Source organism: Canis lupus, chromosome 34 (assembly GCF_003254725.2).
Source record: "Canis lupus dingo isolate Sandy chromosome 34, ASM325472v2, whole genome shotgun sequence".
Lineage (NCBI taxonomy): Eukaryota > Metazoa > Chordata > Mammalia > Carnivora > Canidae > Canis > Canis lupus.
Genome location: NC_064276.1, coordinates 17081906 through 17103793, shown reverse-complemented (window position 1 = coordinate 17103793; position 21888 = coordinate 17081906). Strand labels below are relative to the sequence as shown.

Sequence of the window (21888 nt, the reverse complement as noted above, 5' to 3'; positions counted from 1 at the left end):
TGTTCCAATGAATATTTGATGTCAGTTTTATTGAGGTATAAATTACATACAGTAAAATTCACTGTTTATATTGTGGTAAAGTACACATAAATAAAATTTACCATTAGTGATATTTAGTACATTCACAATGTTGTGCAACCATCATGACTATCTAGTTCCATCCACGACATTTTTCCCACCCCAAAAGGAAACCCCATACCCTTCAGTCACTCTCCATTTCTGCCTCCTCTCAGTCCCTGGAAACTGCTAATATGCTCTTGGTCTCTCTCTAGATTTCCCTAATCTGAATAAATAAATAAAATCTTAAAAAAAAAAAAAGTAAGGGGGTCTCTAAGGCCCAGATGGGAGCTGCTTTGGTGGTGGGGCTGCAGTTACCCCTCTTTACCCCTCTATTTCCATATAAATAGAATCACATAATACATTACCTTTTGTATCTGGTTTCTTTCACTTAGCATAATATTTTCAAGGTTCACCTATGCTGTAGCGTATATCAGTATTTCATTCTTTTTTATGGCTGAATAATATTCCATTGTAATGATATTCACATTTTGTTTATCCTTTCATCAGGTTGACAGACACTTGGGTTTCTCCCACCGTTCAGCTATTGTGAGCAGAGCTGCTACTATGAGTCTTTGTGTTCAAGTTTTTGTTTGAACACCTGTTTTCTGTTTTCAATTCTTTTGGGTACATTGCTAGGTCATGTGGTAATTCTCTTTAATTTATTGAGGTTTTTCATACCAGCTGAATAATTTTACATTCCTACCAGTAGTGTACAAAGGTTCCAGTTTCTCCACATCCTCCCCAAAGCAAATCGAAACCTTGATTTATTATTTTTTTCTTTTTACAGATCATGCTTTGAGTATTATGTTAAGAACTCTTCACCAAACCCTTGATCCCAAAGGTTTTCTCCTATGTTGGCTTATAAACATTTTGCAGTTTTTACAGTTTCACATTTTAATCTTTGCTCCATTTGAAAAAACTCTTTATAGGGTGTAAGGTTTAGGTCAAGGTTTTTATTTTTTGTTTCTGGTATGTGGATATCCAGGACTTGCTCCTGCTTGTTGGAAACACCGTCTTTCCTCCACTGAATTACTTTTGCATCTTTGTAAAAAATCAGTTGACTAAAAAAAAAAAAAAAAAAAAAAAAATCAGTTGACTGTACTTGTGTGGAGCTATTTCTGGGTTCTCTATTCTGCTTCATTAGCCTGTATGTCTGTCCCTCTGCTGATACCAAACAGTCTTGATTACTGTAGATATAAAATAAATCATGAAATTGTGTAGACTGGTTCCTCCCACTTTATTCTTATTTTCAAAGTTCTTTTAGTTATCCCAGTTCTTTTGCTTTTCCATCTAAATTTTAGAATACTCCTGTCTATATTTACAAAAAATCTTGCTAGGATATTGAGAGGCATTGCATTAAACTTGTATATCTATGTGGGGAGGATTAACATCTTTACTATATTGATCTTGCAATCCCAAACACAGTATGTTTCTCAATTTGCTTAGATCTTATTTATAGATTTTTAAACCATAATTATGATAATGGCTACAAGAAAGTGCATGTTTCAATACAATTATCATGATAAGGGAACTTGACTTTGTCTGGGGGAAAGAGTCAAAGATAGCTACTCTGAACATTGAGATTTGAAGGAGTGAGAATTAGTGAGGTAAAGAGGATGGGGAGAAAGTTCCTGGCAGAAGGAACAGTGTGTGCAAAGGCCATGAATTGGGAGAAAGCTGGAGTCTTACCGGGAATAGTTTGTGTAGTTGGTGACCTGAAAGCAAAGCAATGAGTGAAATAAGAGAGGTTGGAGGGGCACCTGATCTCACAGATCTTGGGATCAAGCCCAGTGCTGGGCTCCTCTGTCAGTGGGGAGTCTGTTTGAGATTCTCTCTCTCTCCCTTTCCCTCTCCCCTCCCCACAAAGTAAATAAATAAATATTTTTTTTAAAAAGAGAGAGAGAGAGTCTGGAGAGATCAGTAGTTATTAGATTGGTTATTCAGGGCTTTAGAACCTTGCTAAGGACTTTCAAATTTACTTGAAAGCTAGTGGAACTAGTTTTCAAACTAGGCATCAGAGGGCTTTTAATCTAGGTAATGGTAAGATCACACAGGGTTTATTTCAACTTAATCAATTAGTTAGTTTTTATATCTTTACTTTTTAAAATTCTAGTAAAATATACATAACATAAAATTTGCCACCATAGCCATTTTTAAGCACACAATTCTGTGGTGTTAAGTACATTCACATTGTTGTGCTTTATTTTTTATTTTTAAAAAAGATTTTATTTATTTGAGAGAGAAAGCACGTGGGGAGGGGAGGGGCAGAGGGAGAGGGAGAAGCAGACTCCTTCCCACAGAGCAGAGGCTCATCCCAGGACCCTGAGATCACAACCTGAAGACCTGAGCCACCCGGGCGCCCCTGTGGTGCTGTTTTTTAGTAATGTAAAATTAATACACTGTCAGGTTATAAAGTCTTTTTAAAATTTTTATTCATTAAAAAAATTTTTTTTACTAACAGAAATGCATTTTATTTTTTCTCCATCCCCCATCCCCCTCCCCTCTGACGACCCTCAATCTGTTTCCTATGATTAAGAGTCTATTATGGTTTGTCTCCCTCTCTAATTTTTGTCTTGTTTATATTTTCCTCTTTTCCCCTATGATCCTGTTTTGTTTCTTAAATTCTATATAGGATATAAAGCCTTAATAAATATTCAGTGAAAACAAAAAGTGAACCTCTCTTTCCTTCCTCTGGACTATGCTTAGAAGTAACCACTATTGGAGCCCTTGGCTGGTTCAGTTGGTAGAGCATCTGACTCTTAATTTGGGGTCATGAGTTCAAGCCCCACATTGGGTATAGAGATTATTTTTTAAAAATAAAATCTTTTTTTTTTAAAGTAACCACTGTTACCAGTACTTCTTATGCAACCTTCCACATCAGGGAAGCTATCCTACAGAAATAAATACACTAGGTGTGTAAGGGATATAGTCGAAGACACAAACTTGTGTTTAGGAATGAAAAAAAGAAGGAAACAACCTGAATATCCAACAAGAAAACTGTTGAGGAAGTGAAGGTGTATCCGTATCATGAGATATTGTGTTGTTTTGTGATGCTATTAAAAAGAATGAGTTCCACTTATGTATGCTGAGAAAAGAAAAAAGCAAATTGCAGAATGATGAGTGTAGTAATACTGCATTTTTATAAAAATAAGTAATTATCAAAGCCCTCTGCAGAGAGGATTGGGTAGTGCAAAGGCTCTCCTAGGAGAGGAACTAGCAGAACGGAAGGGGACTAAGTCACCTGAGCAGTCACTCCATTTCTTCTTTCTAAACCCCAGGGCTGGTAAGTTACCTCATGGGCTCCTGCTTCTCCCTAAGGGGTCAAAAGGTTTATACATCTGGGTGGGTAATTGCAGCTAGGAGTGAGCAAGTGTGGTAGGGTGGTGCTCTCTGCCCTAGGGTCTTTCCCTCCACTTTCTTGAACTCCCTAGGACCCACATGGACTGGAGTGGGCCTTACAGACCCTTCCGGAACCTCACCAGACAGAGTGGCTGATACTCCAAGGGGGATATGAGCTCCCAGGCCAAAATGACAGGACACCGGAGAAGTCCAGGTGAAAGACATCAAACTAGATGATATATCCTTTCTAAAGGAGAAATATTCAAGCAGATGAATCAGGAATTTAGAACAGTTTATGGGGCACCTGGGTGGCTCAGTCGGTTAGGCATCTGCCTTTGTTTGTTTAAAGATTTTATTTATTTATTCATAGAGACAGAGAGAGAGGCAGAGACACAGGCAGAGGGAGAAGCAGGCACCATACAGAGAGCGTGATGTGGGACTCGATCCAGGGTCTCCAGGATCACGCCCTGGGCTGCAGGCGGCGCTAAACTGCTGCGCCACCGGGGCCGCCCAGGCCTCTGCCTTTGGCTCAGGTAATGATCTTGAGGTCCTGGGATCGAGCCACATGGGGCTTCCTGCTCAGTGAGGAATCTGCTTCTCCCTCTCCCTCTGCCGCTCCTCCCTGTTCCTGCTCTCTCAAACAAATAAAATCTTAAAAAAAAAAAAAAAAAAAAAAAAAAAAAAGATTTAGAATAGGTTTTGATCAATATATAAGGAGAGAAAGGAAGGTACCAGCAATATAAACAAAAGCAGGAAATAGGATGCCTGGGTGACTCAGCGATTGAGCGTCTGCCTTAGGCTCAGGGCATGATCCCAGGATCCTGGGATCGAGTCCTGAATCAGGCTCCCTGTGAGGTGCCTGCTTCTCCCTCTACTTACGTCTCTGTGTCTCTCATGAATAAATAAAATAAAATCTTTTTTAAAAAAAGCCGGAAATCGGGATCCCTGGGTGGCGCAGCGGTTTAGCGCCTGCCTTTGGCCCAGGGCGCGATCCTGGAGACCCGGGATTGAATCCCACATCGGGCTCCCGTGCATGGAGCCTGCTTCTTCCTCTGCCTATGTCTCTGCCTCTCTCTTTCTCTCTCTCTCTCTGTGACTATCATAAATAAATAAAAATTGAAAAAAAAAGAAAAAAAAGCCGGAAATCATTAAAAAAAAAATAACCAACTGGAACTATGGATCCATAATCCCTTATCAACAATCCAAAATAAAAACAAAAAAACTCTAAAATCCCAGCCTTTTAGGGAAGCCTGGGTAGCTTTCTCCCTCTTCCTTTGCTCCGCCCTACCTGCTTTCAAACATGTCTTTGAAAAATAAACATAAAGAAAAGTTGAAAATAAAATGATGAAAAAAGATACAGCAAGAAGATATAGCCTAAGGAAAACTGGAGTAGCAATATTAATATCTGACCAAGTAGAATTTAAATTTTAAAAATTTCACAAAGAAAAATAAATAATTTACAAAGAACAAGGAAGGACATTGTATACCTAATAAAAAAAACCCAAAACCCAAATAGAACAACAAGATATATATATCACAAACATATATGAATATAACAATAGAATGTCAAAATATACTAAATGACAGTTGGCTGGCCAGCAAGAACAAATAAATATAACAACAATTATAGTAGTCAGAGATTTTAATACACTCTCCTTGCAAACTGACAGATTTTGAAAAAATATTTATTTATTTTTTTTTAATTTTTTTTTTTATTTATTTATGATAGTCACACAGAGAGAGAGAGGGGCAGAGACACAGGCAGAGGGAGAAACAGGCTCCATGCACCGGGAGCCTGATGTGGGATTCGATCCCGGGTCTCCAGGATCGCGCCCTGGGCCAAAGGCAGGCGCCAAACCGCTGCACCACCCAGGGATCCCTGAAAAAATATTTATTTATTTATTTTGAGAGAGAGTGTGTGTGTGCAGGGGTGGGGAGTAGGTACAGAGGCAGAGGGAGAGGGAGAGAGAGAATCTCCAGCAGATTTTCCACTGAGTGTGGAGCCAAGCTCGATCTCACCACCCTGAGATCCTGACCTGAGTCAAAGTCAAGAGTCAGAGGCTTAACCAACTGAGCCAACCAGGTGCCCCAAACTGATAGGTTTAAAAAAATAAAAAGAAGGAATATAAAAGATCTAGAATATATAATAAGTTTAGATACATTTATTTATTTAACAAACACTAGATCACACAATATTTGTCAGACATGGTTCTAGAACTTTACAGATATTAACTTGCTTAATCCTTATGACAACTCTAAAATGTAGATAATATTGCTATTATTCCCATTTAGTAAAGAATCTGAGACATGGAAATTAAATGTTTGTCTGAGTTTATACTGTTATTAATCTACAGAGCAAGTTTTGAAAGTAGGCAATCTGACTCCAAAGCCTGCACTCTGGGGATGCCTGGGTGGCTCAGCAGTTGAACATCTGCCTTTGGCTCAGGACGTGATCCTGGAATCCTGGGATCAAGTCTCACATTGTGTTCCCTGCATGAAGCCTGCTTCTCCTCCCTCTGCCTATGTCTCTGCCTCTCTTTCTGTGCCTCTTGTGAATAAATAAAATCTTAAAAAAAATCCTACACTATGAACCATCACATTATGCTTCATTCCACAAACAGGGAACACTCTTTTCATGTGCATTCAAAAGAATTACAAATATAGGTCACGTATTAGGTGACAAAGACAGACCAAAATTCATTCCAATATGTCAACATATGTTCCCTAACTACAATGCACCACAACTAAAAATAATACAAGGAAAAAATTTAAAATACCATAAATAACCACTACACACCTTTTAGAATGGATAATATCCCCAAACTGACAATTCCATATTATACAGTCATAAAAAAGAATGAGGTCTTGCTATCTGTGACAACATGGATGGGCCTAGAGGGTATCATGTTAAGTGAAGTAGGTCAGACTGAGAAAGACAAATAGCACATGATTCCATTCATAAATGGAATCTTAAAAAAGCACACATGATAAACAAAAAGCAGAATCAAATCTATATTTATAGACCTAAACAGAGAACAACGGATGATTGTCAGAGGCAACTGGGGAGGGGGGTTGGGCAAAATGGGTGAAGAGGAGAGAGAGATACAGGCTTCCAGGTATGGAGTGAGTAAATCAGTAGGATTAAAGGCACAGTTTAAGGAATACAGTGGATGATAGTGTAACAGTGACAGTAACAGTAACGGACAGCTGGTAGCTACACTTGTGGGGAACATAGCACAGTGTTTAAACTTGCCGATGACTGGGCAGCCCCAGTGGCACAGTGGTTTAGCGCGGCCTGCAGCCTGGGGTGTGATCCTGGAGACCTGGGATTGAGTCCCACGTTGGGCTTCCTGTATGGAGCCTGCTTCTCCCTCTGCCTGTGTCTCTGCCTCTTTCTCTCTGTGGGTGTGTGTGTGTGTCTCTATGAATAAATAAACAAAACCTTAAAAAAAAAAAAAACTTGCCAATGGCTAGGTTGGATATCCGAAACTAATGAAACATTGTGTGTCAACTATACTGAACAAACAAACAAAAAACCTTAACTGCAGTTGCTGACAAGAGTGTGAAGCAGTGAACTCACTGTTAGCAGGAATGGGAGATGGTACCACCACTTTGGAAGACAAGCTGGTAGTTTTCTGACAAAGCTAAACATAGTTTTAGCTCGCAATCGAGCAATCACACTCCTAGCTATTTACTCAGCTGATCTTAAAACAAATGTCCACACAAAAATCAACACAGAAATGTTTATTGCACCTTTATTCATAATCACCAAAACCCAATAGGTGAACAGATGAACTATGATACATCATACAACGTAATAATTATTTTATTTTTCAATGTAATAATTATTCAGCAATAAAGAGAATGAGCTACCAACCCACATAAAGATTTAGACAAATTTTAAATGCATACTGCTAAGTGAAAGAGGACTGACACACTACAGAGTGTATGATTGCATTGCATTTATAGGACATTCTGGAATAGGCAAAACTATAGAGATGATAAATTAGTGATTGTCAGGGTTTGTTGTGGGGGAGGGTGCAGTGAGGGTTGAATAGGTGAAGCACGGGATTTTGGGGGGTACTTAAGTTATTATTTTTTTTTATTTAAGTTATTTTGAAGATGTTATTTTTAAGTAATCTCTCCACTCAAGGCGGAGCTCAAACTCACAACCCTGAGATCAAGAGTAGCATGTTTCACCAATTGAGCCATCCAGGCACCATTGGGCAGTGAAGTTAGTCTGTATGATACCATGCTAATAGGTGCATGGCACTCTGCATTTGTCAAAACCCATAGAATATTACAGCACAGTGAACCTTTAAAAGTCGTTTAGGAGATTGAGGGATCCCAGGATGAAATGAAGAACATGACAAAAGATCTAATTGTATTACATGTGCATAAAATAGCTTCACTGAAGGAGGGGAGTGGGGAATGGTGCTAAGTTATTTTGGAAATGAAAATGAGTAGTCTAAGACTGAAGGTAGATGAACTGTATGTAAGTACTGTACTCTAGTTGATAAAGTTGTTTGCCTTGGAGAAATGCATTAACAAATTTGCAAGTACCATACATGTATACTGGTTTTGATTAATTAAGTCAATGGATAGTGGATAGTCGGAGACAGGTTTCTTACTGTTGTAGTGAGAGGTTACAAACGTAGGGAGATAGCTAGAATGATTTATATGGTAATGAGTTAGAATTGGAGACATCAGTAGGAACTTATTTAGCTTAATATAGACACAGATGGCTAATTATAGATATATAAGTATGTTTAGGGGAGCCTGGGTGACTCAATTGGTTAAGCGTCTTTGGCTCAAGTCATGATCCCGGGGTCCTGGGATTGAGTCCCTCATCGAGCTCCCTGCTCCGTGGGAAGCCTGCCTCTCTCTCTCTCCTTCTGCCACTCCCTCTGCTTGTGCTCTCTGTCTCTCTAAATAAATAAGTAAATAAATAAGTAAATAAATAAATAGGGATCCCTGGGTGGCGCAGCGGTTTGGCGCCTGCCTTTGGCCCAGGGCGCGATCCTGGAGACCCGGGATCGAATCCCACATCGGGCTCCCTGCATGGAGCCCGCTTCTCTCTCTGCCTGTGTCTCTGCCTCTCTCTCTCTCTCTCTCTGTGACTATCATGAATAAATAAATAAAATCTTTAAAAAAAATAAATAAATCTTTTTAAAAAAGGAATATATATGTATATTTAAAACTATATATATAAAATGTATATATAAAACTATTGGTGATATAATTATCTACATCAAAAAGCAATAGAATTGAAGGGGAGCAAAATATGCCACCCCCAAAAGGTGCCATTTTGACATAAGGGTTATTTTGAGCAGAAGGCAATCAAGATCCATCAGATTTAATAACAACTTTGACCTCTCCCTTAATAACTGCCTAAAAGAATTTAGATGGGGGCTTGGCCCAGAAAGAGAGCTATTACCAGAGATAACTTTTTATCAGAAAGATTTACCTGCATGGTAGGGCAAAATCTGATTATCAAACATCTGCTTTTCTTATCTTCCTATGCATTGCCCTCCTCCCCTTGGAGCCCCAGGCCTCTATCCCATTCCTTAGCTCAGGTTGGCATTTAAGCCTCAACTGCCTAACTGCCTTTGGGTCTCATATTCTTATGGAGCTCCCATACGTATAAAATTAAATTTGTTTTCCTCCTATTAATTTGTTCTATGTCAGTTTAATTATTAGACCATCCAAAGAACCTAGAAGGGTAGAAATAAATTTTTTGTGTGTGCCAAAGTAATCAACAAGTTATTGCAACCAGTGAGAGAATTTAGCAAGGTAGCCAGATATAAGATCAATCTACAAAAATCTACATCAGCTCTAGCCAACTAAAAAAAGTGCAATAAAAGGATGTCTGTTACAATAATGACAAAAACTATAATCTAGGAGTCTACTTAACCAAGACTATATGAAACCTCTATGAAGAAAACTTTATTTATTTATTTATTATTTATTTATTTATTTATTGGAGAAAACTTTAAAACTCAAAGGACATAGAATGACTGAAAATAACTGGAAAGATATTCCACTGTCTTGGATGGAATGGCTTAATAGTTAACAGTATTAGTTTTTTCCCTAGTTAAGCTATACATTCAATGCAATCCCAATTGAAATCCATGAAGATTTTCTGAAACATAGTATACTTACTCCACTATTTATTTAATGTTACTATTTTTTTTTTTTAAGTAGGCTTCATGCTGGACGTGAGGCTTGAATTCACAACCTTGAGATTTAGAGTTGTGTCCCCCACTGACTGAGCTAGCCAGGTGCCCCATTACTCCACTATTTATACAGAGAAATAAAGTTTCCAAATTCGTAAAGTCGGTATATAAAAAGAAGATTAAAGAGTGGGGTTTATTTTACCGGATTACAAGACAACAGTAATCAAAACACTGTGATACTGTTTCAAGAATAGGCCAATAGAAAATCTAGCCCATGTGTATAATATAAATGAGAATACAATATGCAATAAACATGGCACCAACAATACTAAAGAAAGGATAGGCTGTTTAGTAGATATGTTAGAAAAACTGGTTCACTAGATGGAAAAAAGGTGAAAACCATATTCCTATACAGCATCACATATAAGAGTGAATTCTAGATGGAGTAAACCTACATGAAAAAAAAATAAAACTATACAATTATTAGAAAAGTAATGCTGGGGCACCTGGGTGGGCTCAGTCAGTTAAGTGTCTGACTCTTGATTTACGCTCAGGTCATGATCTCAGGATCCTGAGATTGAGCCCTGTGTTGGGCTCTGTGCTGAGCGTAGAGCCTGCTTAAGATTCTCATTCTCTCTTCCTCTGCCCCTCTCCTGATCTCGCTCTCTCTCATGCAAAATTAATTAATTAAAAAAAAAAAACACAATGTTGGGGCACCTGGGTGGCTCAGTGGTTGAATGTCTGCCTTTGGCTTGGGGCATGATCCCAGAGTCCTGGGATCGAGTCCCACCTCGGGCTCCCTGCAGGGAGCCTGCTTCTCCCTCTGCCTCTCTCTCTGCCTCTCTGTGTGTGTCTTTCATGAATAAATAAATAAAATCTTAAAAAAAATAATAACGTTGCAGAATATCTCTGATACCTAGGGGTTGTATCTCTACTTTTTCAAAGATTTATTTATTTTAGGGGGCAGGGGCGGGGAGGGGAGAGAGAATCTTAAGCATACTCCCCACTGAGCTCTCTGCTGGGTGCAAATCCAGATATGGGGCTGGATCCCACAACCCTGAGATCATGACCTAAGCTGAGATCAGGATTCTGTCGTTTAACTGCCTGAGCCACCCAGGCACCCCGGGAACCTAAACCCTTGAAAAGAACAAATCATTTTTGCAAAAATTGATGATTTTGCTTTACTTGTTATTTTTTATTTATTTGAGTATAGTTGACACACAGAAACTTTGATAATTTCGATTACATAAAAATTGAGTATTTCTTCTCCACAAAATACTTATTAATTACAAAGGAAAAAAATGCAATTTACAGCATAGCAACCTCCAGATACCACCTTAACCAAGTAATCAAAATTAACATCACCAGTAATGGGACAAATTGACATCACATGCCTTGTGATAAGACGCACTGAGAAGGCACAGCCTCACTCCTGTGATATTCCTGCCAAAAATAATAGCCTGAATCTAATCATAAGGAAACACCAGACTAACTCAAATTGAGGGACTTTCTACAAAATTATTGTCCTGTACTTTTCCAAAACGTTAAGGTCATGAAAGATAAAGACTGAAGAGTTGTTCCAGATTAAGGAGGCTAAAGAGATAAGACAATTAAATGCAATGTGTGATCCTAGATCAAGAAAATATTGTTTTCTTTTTCTATAAAGGGAATTGATGGTACAACTGGTAAATTTTGGATAAACTCTATAGATAATGATACTATATCAATGTTTATTTCCTGATTTTGATAATTGTACCGTGATTATGTAAGGAAGGTCCTTGTTTTTAGAAAACAACATATTGGGTTATTTAGAAATAAAGGAACATGATGTTCACAGCTTATTCCCATACAGTTTAGGAAAAAATTATACACACATACACACAAATATACACAGAATGATAAAGCAAATGTGGCAACATGGTAACATTTGGGGAATCTGGCTGAGGGGAAGAGCAGAATGCTTTGTAACATTTTGCAACACTTCTCCAAGTCGGAAATTATTTCAAAATAAAATGTTGCAAAAATTAAGGATTTCTGTTTAGTGAAGGAGAAATTTAATAGCTGGCACAATGAGAGAAAGTGTTTCCATACATATAAATTTATAGGTTTACATATTCATATGATTATAGGTAGAGTTTGGGAAACTGTCTAAGAAACTGGTAACAATGGCCTAGAGGGGTATCAATTTTATTTGAAAATACCACTGCATTCTTCAACTTGTTTAAGCACTCATGTATTACTTTTATATTTTAAGAATATTTTTAAAATTTGAAACAATCTCAAGTATACAGAAAACTTGAAGTACAGTACAAAGACCTTTTCCCCCTGGATTTTTTTTAAAAGATATTATTTATTTATTCATGAGAGACACAGAGAGAGAGAGAGGCAGAGACATAGTCAGGGGGAGAAGCAGGACTCCTGTGGGGAGCCCGATGCAGGACTCGATTCCAGGACCTCAGAACCAGGACCTGAGCCAAAGGCAGATGTTTAACCATTGAGCCACCCAGGTACCCCTTTCCTCCCTTGATTTAATGTGTATTTTCTACAAAGGCATTCTTTTTTTTTTTTTTCTTCTTTTCTTCCCCAAGTACATGAGGATTTATTAACAAGTTCAAGCTTGGGTCCAAGTATACCTGACACAGCAGAGCAGGGACTTGGACCCCAAAGGCATTCTTTTATATAACCATGGCACAACCATCATAATCAGGAACTTAACTTGATACATTTCTACCATCTGATCCTCAAACTCCAATCCAGTTTTGTCTACTGTTCCAATAATGTCCTTTGTAATAATAATATATAAAAAATAATATCCAGTTCAGGTCATGTGCTGCATTTTATCATATATCTGTAGTCTATTCTCTCTGGAACAGTTCCTCAGTTTTTCTTTATTTATTTTTTATTTATTTCTGATAGTCACACACAGAGAGAGAGAGAGAGAGAGAGAGAGAGAGAGAGGCAGAGACACAGGCAGAGGGAGAAGCAGGCTCCATGCACCAGGAGCCCGACGTGGGATTCGATCCCGGGTCTCCAGGATTGCGCCCTGGGCCAAAGGCAGGCGCTAAACCGCTGCACCACCCAGGGATCCCCTCAGTTTTTCTTTAATCAAAGAAAGTTGACCTTGACATTTTGAGAGTACAATATAGACGTGTCTGGGTGGCTCAGTCATTTTAGCTTTTGACGTTTGATTTTGGCTCAGGTCATTGATCTCATGAGATGGAGCCCTGAGTGGGGCTCCATGCTCAGCGGGGAGTCTGCTTGAGATTCTCTCTCTACCTCTGCCCCTCCCTGCTGCGTCCATTCTCTTTATCTCTCTCTTTCCAAAAAAAATAAATAAATATTTAAAAAAATAGTACTGATGCTTCCTCATGATTAGATTCAGGTTATGCATCTGGCAGGAATGTTGCAGAAGGGATGCTGTGTTCTTCTGATTGCATCCTATCAGGTGGCACAAGATTTTGATTTTAGGGATGCCTGAGTGGCTCAGCGGTTTAGTGCCTGCTTTCGGGCCAGGGTGTGATCCTGGAGACCCAGGATCGAGTGCCACATTAGGCTCCCTGCATGGAGCCTGCTCTCCCTCTGCCTGTGTCTCTGCCTCTCTCTGTGTGTCTCTCATGAATAAATAAATAAAATCTTTAAAAAAAAAGATTTTGATTTTACATTACTGATGATTTTGACTCTGTTTACGTGTTTACAGTAGTGTCTGCTAGGCTTCTCTACTATAAATTAACTCCTTTTCCCTCTGTAGTAAGTAAATGTTTGGGGTGGAAGTATTTTTTTTAAACTTTAATTTTTTAAAATTTATTTATGATAGAGAGAGAGAGAGAGAGAGAGTCAGAGACATAGGCAGAGGGAGAAGCAGGCTCCATACACCGGGAGCCCGACGTGGGATTTGATCCCGGGTCTCCAGGATCGCGCCCTGGGCCAAAGGCAGGCGCCAAACCGCTGCGCCACCCAGGGATCCCAGTATTTTGAAAATATGTAAGTATCTCATTCCTCACCAAACTTTTAATTTATCCATGTATTTATATATATATCAGTATAGACATGGTTTTATATTATATACATGGGTTATAATCTCTTGCTATCATTATTTATACTGATGCTGAAACCAGCCCTAATTTGTCCAATGGGAGCACTTCCAGCTGGCTTTTGTGTGCTTCTTAAATGTCCCAATCATTCCTTCCTCATGTCTTTGCTTTCTAGTACAAGACTTCTAGACTGGGGGCACCTGGATGGTTCAGTGGTTGAGTGTCTGCCTTCAGCTCAGGGTCCTGGGATGGAGCCTCACATTGGGCTCCCTGCTCCATGAGGAGCCTGCTTCTCCCCCTCCCTCTTCCTGCTGCTCCCCCTGCTTGTACTCTGTTTCTTTCTCTCAAACAAATAAATAAGATCTAAAAAAAAAAAAAAAGATTTCTAGACTAATCTTGTATCTTTCATTCCTCAGTCCAAGAACCAGCCTTTTCACTAGGGAGTGCTGGGACTTTATAGCAGAGACTGATATTTAGAAGCCAGGATGTGGGCACTGTGTGTGCCCACTGAAGTTGGGTGGGGGTGTCACTCCTTCAAGATCCAGCCAGAGCTGGGACAGAGCTACATGCACACTTAAGTCTGCATTTATTTCCATATCTCTTTGTATTGAAAACCACAAGTTCATACCAATATCTCCAACTTTAATCCAGGATCACAATGTTTATTCTAGTTTTCTTTTTTTCCATATCATCACTTCCATCTCCAACTGTAAGAAATCTGGCTCCCATTTTCCCTAATACATTTATTTGTATTTTCTTTTTTTAAAATAATTTATTAATTTATTCATGAGAAACACAGAGAGAGAAAGACAGGCAGAGACACAGGCAAAGGGAGAAACAGGCAAAGGGAGCAGCAGGCTACATGCAAGGAGCCCTACGTGGGACTCGATCCCGGGTCTCCAGGACCACACCCTGGGCTGAAGGCGGCGCTAAATCTCTGAACCACCCAGGCTGCCCACATTTATTCATATTTTCAACCCCCCCTCCCCCGCTGCTTCCCTCTTCCACATCCAGGCCCCTTCTTCCCTGCTTGGTCTCCAACCCTCTGCATTGTGTTGCTGTCCTCCTGCCCCCTCAGCAAAGGCCTTCCCCCACATCGACCTTTCCAACACCCTGTCCTGGTCTTCCCCTCCTCAAGAGTGCCCTCCTTTGGCTCTGACTCTCCACTCCAGGCTGCACCCCCAACCCCCATTGCTATGGGCACTCCATCTTAACCCTTTGGGTCTCTGATAAAAATTTATCAGGCCACAGGCCATTCCCAACGCATGCATGTCCTCACCTCACTTCAGCTATGACGCTTCACAATTAGGCCACCTTCTTACACAGATGCCCTCCTCACTCTGTCCAGTTTCTGACATCCCACTCAGGGTCACCGAGGAAGACCTCACCCAATGTGAACACCTACCTTGCTCTACCTCACTTGTCAGCTTTAGGACTGAATTGCTCAAGAAAGGAAAGGAAGGAAAAATTTTTAATTTTTAGGATGCCTGGGTGGCTCAGCGGCTGAGCATCTGCCTTTGGCTCAGGGCGTGATCCTGGGGTCAGGGATCAAGTCCGTGGGCTCCCTGAGAGGAGCTTGCTTCTCCCTCTGCTTGTGTCTCATGAATAAACACATAAATCTTTTATAAATAAAATAAATAAATAAATAAAAATAAATAAAAATAAATAAATAGGTTAGAATAAATAAAAATAAATAAAAAGGTTAGAATTTTACTTCTTGCAAGAAAATTGTATGTCTATGTGTTTATACAGGATTATTTACAATAGCCAAATTATGGAAGCAGCTCAAGTGTCCATGAATAGAGGAATGGATGAAATGTGATATATATATACATACATACACACACACATATATATATATGTATGTATGTGTGTGTGTATACATATGTGCACACACATACACTGGAATATTATTCATCTATAAAAATGAATGAAATCTTGCCATTTGCAATGACACTGATGGAACTAGATAGATAATGCTAAGTGAAATAAATCAGAGAAAGGCAGATACCATATGATTCCACTCATATGTGGAATTTAAGAAACAAACGAGCAAAGATAAAAAAGGAGGGAGAGAGAGACAAAGAGACAGACTTTCTAACAAAGTCTTAACTGTGGAGAACAAAATAATGGTTAGGCAAGGCGAGAGAGGTGGGGCAATAGGTGAAACAGGTGAATGGACTTAAGAATATACTTTTAAAAAATAATTAATTTGTTTATTTGAGAGAATGCATGGAAGGGGGAGGAGGAGGGTCAGGTAGAGGAGGAGGGAGAAGCACAAGCAGACTCTGTGCTGAACACAGAGCCCTTCACAGGGCTCAACCTGACAACCCTGAGATGGTGACCTGAGCCGAAACCAAGAGTGGGATACTTAACTGACTGAGCCGCCCAGGTGCCTCAAGAGTACGCTTATCATAGTGAGCACTGGGTAATGTATATAACTGTTGAATCACTTTATTGTACATCTGTAATTAACATAACAGTGTAGGTTAACTTCACTGGAATTAAAATTAAAAAGTTAATAAAAAAAGTTTTTACTTCTTGCAAAACAATTGCATCTCTATGACATGTTAACTTATATAATCATGATTACTGAAAAATGGCCGTATGAATAACTTGACATTTTACATTACTAATTCTATTAGAAAACCTTTTATAAACTGCAAAGAAAAATGTAGAGAAAAAAAAAAAAAACTGGAACCTTGGGCAGCCTGGGTGGCTCAGCGGTTGAGCATCTGCCTTCGGCCCATGGCATAATCCTGGAGACCTGGGATCGAGTCCCACATCGGGCTCTCGATTGTGTAATTGCAAATGGCAAAGCATGGAGCCTGCTTCTCCCTCTGCCTGTGTCTCTGCCTCTCTCTCTCTCTCTATGTGTGTCTCTCATGAATAAATAAATAAAATTAAAAAAAACTGGAACCTTATTCTGTTTTAAATATTAAAAGTATCACAAAATAGCAATCAAATATTACATTCCTCCTGATGGAAATATGTCATGCTTTTACATATCATTCTGAGGTGAGGATGAAGCAGGCAAATTGACAGACAGGAGCAGGATTCACAGGGCAGGCAGCACATGGGGGTATAGATGAAACAAGATTAACCAACCTGAACCATGAAGGATAATTGTTGAAGCAGGTAACGTGTACATAGGGTTCATTATTCTGTGTCTCTACTCTTGTTTATGTTTGCAATTTTCCATAATAAATCCCTTAAAATAGTTACTGCAAAATAAAAGAACATATGGCATCATTTTTTTTTAAGTTCAAGATCAAGCCTTGAAATGCACAACTAATATCTTCACTAGCAACCTGGGTGACAGGGATGTCCAAATAAGTGCCCTGCCATATTCCTTCTCCCAAAGTTGCCACACAAGCTGTTTGAACCAAAAGAACTGCATACATCACCAAATAATGCAAATAGCCCTGTGGGCTTGCTGGGACCCAGGCCAGTAAGGCCAGTGACGTGTAGCTATGGAGACAAGAATATTTCTTCCTACAAACCTTTTTTTAAAAATTTTTTTAATTGTTCAATTTGCCAGCATATAGCATAACACCCAGTGCTCATCCCACCAAGTGCCCCCCTCAGTGCCCATCACCCAGTCACCCCAACCCCCTGCCCACATCCCCTTCCACTACCTCTTGTTCATTTCCCAGAGTTAGGAGTCTCTCATGTTCCACAAACCTTTTCTGAGATTGCTGTTGTGTACATCGCCCAGTGTTGGCCCAATGAGGGATTTCAAGAGGAATCCCTTGTCCTGCAACTTGGACACAATGGATGCTCCTTTCAAGGCAGAAAACACATTCTACACCCTAATGGGGTTGGATGCCAAGTGCCTTTGGAATCCAGGAGGAGAAAGGGGAGATTGTTTCAGGAGGGAGGCGTTTTTGTAAGTAGATAGATAGATGAAGTTACCTTGAGACAGATTATGCCGCTTTTCTTCTTTATCAGGAATTACTCTAATCTCTGTTTGTTTTTCTGACACTGTCTACCTTCTAGCATGTTCTGCAAGCTCAACTGTTCTCTGAGGGTGGGTAATTTTACCTTTTCTATGCAGCTGAATGCATTTTGCTGCACAAAATTTGTCTATATTTGCACTGTCTCAGAAGCTTAAAATCTCCAGTGCTCAATAGGCATGAGGGAATCCAATGCCAGGACAGAGATGCATAGAGATAGGGAACTGATGTTAAAATTCTTACCATAGGGATCCCTGGGTGGCGCAGCGGTTTAGCGCCTGCCTTTGGCCCAGGGCGCGATCCTGGAGACCTGGGATCGAATCCCACGTCGGGCTCCCAGTGCATGGAGCCTGCTTCTCCCTCTGCCTATGTCTATGCCTCTCTCTCTCTCTCTGTGTGTGACTATCATAAATAAATAAAAATTAAAAAAAAATTCTTAGCATAATTTCTCTGAATAAGATTTCTAAGATACTGTAGAAAAATAAAACTACTGTATATAATAAGAAAAAAAAGTTCAGGAAAGTTAAAGTGTGAGTGAGATATTGCATGCAGAGTTATAGAGGTTCTTTAACAAATGACTGAGCCCTTGATACATCCTTCAGATTCTATAAAATTTCCTTGCTTCTTCTTCCTCTCTTGAAAGTCTTTAGCAGGGGATCCCTGGGTGGCTCAGCAGTTTGGCGCCTGCCTTTGGTCCAGGGTGCGATCCTGGAGTCCTGGGATTGAGCCCCACATCGGGCTCCCTGCATGGAGCCTGCTTCTCCCTCTGCCTGTGTCTCTGCCTCTCTCTCTTTATGTCTATCATGAATAAATAAAATATTTTTAAAAATAAAAAAATGAAAGTCTTTAGCATGTACACAAAAAGAAAAGTATGGTCCAAATCAGTATGAATTAAGTTCTGATAATAATAGTGACCACCATTTATTTTGTGCCTACTGTATGCAAAGTTCTATATCAAGTGCTTTATACAAATTATCTCATTTAATCATTATAGCTCTTTGGTGGAAATATTTTAATCCCTATATTACCAATTAGAAACTCAGAGGAGGGATCCCTGGGTGGCGCAGCGGTTTGGCGCCTGCCTTTGGCCCAGGGCGCGATCCTGGAGACCCGGGATCGAATCCCACGTCAGGCTCCCGGTGCATGGAGCCTGCTTCTCCCTCTGCCTGTGTCTCTGCCTCTCTCTCTCTCTGTTACTATCATAAATAAAAAAAATAAAAAAAAAAGAACTTTAAAAAAAAAAAAAAGAAACTCAGAGGAGCACTTGGCTGGCTGTCGGTAGAGCATGCGACTCTTGATCTTGGAGTTGTGAGTTTGAGCCCCATGTTGGGTGTAGAGATTATAAACAAACAAACAAACAAAAAACCCAGGGAGATAGTATGCACACAGATGTTTATTATAGCATTTATCCATAATAGTGAAAATTTAGAAGCAACTCAAATGTCCAACAACAAAGTTTAAAAAAAATAAAAAAATAAAAACAAATAAATAAATTAATTAAAAAAAGTTTAAATAAGCTAGGATACATCTGCTCAGTAGACTATTTTGTAGCCATTAAGGTTTTTAATTATGTAAACTGTAGTAGAAAATTACAAAAAATAAAGAGTTTTTGATATAACAGTAACGCTAACTTTAAAGACAAATACAAAACAGCAAGGGTACTATGATGTAAAAAAATGCAATTATTTATAGTGTGTTCATAAATAAAGATCTGGCAAGATACAAATGATTGTAATTTCACTCTCTGCTTTCAAATGCCCTTTGCTATGTTGTCTTCATAATAATAAGGGCAGGGATTGGCATTGGAAAGCATGGGCTGATACTGAAGAAAGGGGAGCACGTGTGGAGTGAGGTACCAGGAATTTGGTACCACTCTGTAAGGGGAGAACTAGGGTAGAAGGAAACAGGGTTGGTTGTGGTTAGCTTCTTGCATCAATTTAGCTGGGGTAGAATACTTGGTTATTTAATCAAATACTAATCAGTAAAGTATCTCAAATTTATAGGCCCATGTTAATGTGAAAAGAAAAAAGTGACATTCATATTATGGAGAATCCCAAAAAGCCTGAATGCAGGGAAAGCACTGTATCTATTGCCTAAAGTCCTTTCTAAGTTTTCTGCAAGTTCCCAGCAGTTGGGCACTGGTATTTTCATTCCTTTGACCCTGCCTAGCTCAGACCTCCTGCTTCCTTATTTTGTTTCACAGTAATCTGGCTCCTGCCTTGATTTCAAAAAGCAAAAATACAAGCAACAGAAACCATTTATGAAAGATTGAGATAACCGGAAGAGGGTTTTGCATCTCAGAAATGCAAACAACTTCAAATCAAAGAATTGGCCCTCATTGTTCTTAGAAGTCCTTTGGCCACCCCACCTTTGGGAAATGTACTGGTCCTCAAGGGGTAAGAAGAGCAAACCCAGGACACATGCATATCTTCTCTTACCTTCCTCCTTCCCCAGTGACATCCCAACTTTGATCTTCTCACCCCACTTGGCAAAGCCATATAGCTCTGTTCTCCAGCCCTGAAGCAGCCTAGCATGCAGAACATTAGGGCTCTTCATGTAACAGAACTCACCTTCCTTAGCAGGTATTCCTCCCAGCCCAGGTGGGTCAATTCTCTTAATCTTTTCAATGATCTTTTTTTCCACTTAAAAAAATCTTTATTTATTTGAGAGAAAGCAAGGGAGTGCACAAGCAGGGGGGGGGGGGGGGAGGCAGAGGTAGAGGGAGAAGCAGATTCCCTTCTAACTAAACAGGGAGCCAGATGCAGGCCTCTATCCCAGGACCCTGGGATAGGACCTGAGCAACCAACCCACCAAGCCACCTAGGCACCACCCACTTTAAAATTTAAGTAATCCTGGCAGCCCCGGTGGCGCAGGGGTTTAGCGCCGCCTGCAGCCCAGAGCGTGATCCTGGAGACCCTGGATTGAGTCCCACGTCGGGCTCTGCGTGGAGCCTGCTTCTCCCTCTGCCTGTATCTCTGCCTCTCTCTCTCTGTGTCTCTATGAATAAATAAATAAATAAATCTTAAAAAAGAATTTAGGTAATCTTTTCAATGATATTTTTTAAACTTATTTTTCTTTTTTAAAGATTTTATTTATTCATGAGAGACACAGAGAGAGACAGAGACATAGGCAGAGGGAAGAGAAGCAGACTTCCATGCAGGAGCCCGATGCAGGACTTGATCCTGGAATTCCAGAGGCAAGAAGGGACGCTCAACCGCTGAGCCACCCAGGCATCCCTCTTTTCAATGATCTTACCCAAATTATCCTCCCATATTGTCCAAAGGAGAATTGTACTCTGAGAAGCTAGAGAACTCGGACTGAGGCACTGAGCTGATAAGCAGTGGGGCCAGGTGGCAGCCAGCCCTGTTCCAGTCCGGGGCTTAGGCTTTTACCACATCTTCCCTGATAGGCTAGCTCAGGGAAGTGAGACCCTCAAGGGATCATTTCATGAGCACAGAATCAAAGCAAGGGGGTGGAGGTGTGCCAGTGTGATTCGAACTTTGATGGCACCAGGCTCTGATGGCCCGACTGTTCCTTTCCACAGGAAAGGGTCTCCTATTAGGAGCTCTGGGACTTGAAGCAGCCTCCAGGCCACCTTTCTGGCCAGTGCTGAGATAGACATTGTGGGCTAATACATCCCTCTTTTAGGCAGTTTGGACCAGCTATTCTTTATCTTCTCTCTGGTCCATTAGGAGCTGATCATTTAGTTTGATTTTCAAAGTGTAACTTACCTCCTCATTTCCAAGTTCTTGGGGTGGGGGCCATCCTGGAATTACCTCCATCAGCTGTTTTCAGTGGGGCTGTTTGGACCTGAGCTGGTTGCTCCCAGGCAGGCCTTCCCCAGAGAACTGGTACTGCACATACCCCATGATAGGTGTGTAGAAGTTGTTCTGCGAAGAACCCTCCAGTTGTCAAGTGAGGGGGGCCTCTCTGAGCTTCACCTCTGGACAGTGTTCATATCAGAATATTGAGTAAATCAGCCCGGGGATTTACTGGTTGCCATACCTGTTTTACAGAGGGGAAGGCTAAACCTCAAGATTAGCTATTTGGTAAATGGTAAATGTCAAGTCAGATGGAATGCTGTTTCCTTGGACACCCAAACATCCCAGACCAAACCTTCCTGGCTATCCCATTCTTGAGCATACCAGTGAGGCAAAGGTGAAGTAGCAGTGTTCAGAGAGGCAGCCTGTGGAAAGTAGAAGGCAGCAGCCCAGCATTTCCCAGGGCACTAACATCTCAGCCTGGGATCTGAGAAGACAGTAAGATGGGACCAGAGACATTAGTCCTAGATTAAACTATTTCTTTTCTTGGGGCTGGAATCAAATA

General features: G+C 40.2%; 1 long non-coding RNA gene across 1 annotated transcript; it reads right to left on the bottom strand.

Moving 5' to 3' along the window:
• Positions 1 to 274: 274 nt before the first annotated feature.
• On the bottom strand, positions 275 to 17452 carry LOC125754289 (uncharacterized). The gene is made up of 3 exons (XR_007408087.1): positions 17291 to 17452; positions 16715 to 16830; positions 275 to 1121 (listed from the first exon to the last, which is right to left on the bottom strand). It is a non-coding gene; the product is annotated as an uncharacterized LOC125754289 (long non-coding RNA).
• Positions 17453 to 21888: the final 4436 nt, after the last annotated feature.